The sequence below is a fragment of the Malurus melanocephalus genome, unplaced genomic scaffold (assembly GCF_030028575.1).
Source record: "Malurus melanocephalus ecotype Western Australia unplaced genomic scaffold, MMel_1.1 scaffold_2418, whole genome shotgun sequence".
NCBI classification, from domain to species: Eukaryota; Metazoa; Chordata; class Aves; order Passeriformes; family Maluridae; genus Malurus; species Malurus melanocephalus.
In genome coordinates, this window is record NW_026625650.1 from 552 (window position 1) to 1,061 (window position 510).

Below are 510 nucleotides of genomic sequence, written 5' to 3' on the forward strand. Positions count from 1 at the left end.
GGCGGTGTCTCCAAATGCATCATGGGAAGGGTCTGAGGGGCCAGGTGCATCATGGGAAGAGTCATCAGACATGGTGGCACCTCCAGGTGCATTGTGGGAATTGTCACGGGACGCGGTGGCACCTCCAGGTGCATTGTGGGAATTGTCACCAGACATGGTGGCACTTCCGGGTGGCTTCAGGGCAGTGGTGGCACCTCCAGGTGCATTGTGGGAAGGGTTGGAGGACATGGCGCCCCCTCCTGGTGCATTGTGGGAATTGTCACCCAACATGGCGCCGTCCCCTCCCGGTGCATTGTGGGAATTGTCACCGGACATGGCGCCGTCCCCTCCCGGTGTCCCCACCGTGGCCACGCCCCCTGTGACGTCACCGCCGTCCCCTCCAGGTGAGGTGGGCGTGGCCCTGGGCCGGGCGGGGCGAGGGAGGGGCGTGGCAGAAGGGGCGGGGCCATCCCCAGAGGGGGCGGGGCCATCCCCAGAGGGGGCGGGGCCATCCCCGGAGGGGGCGGGGCC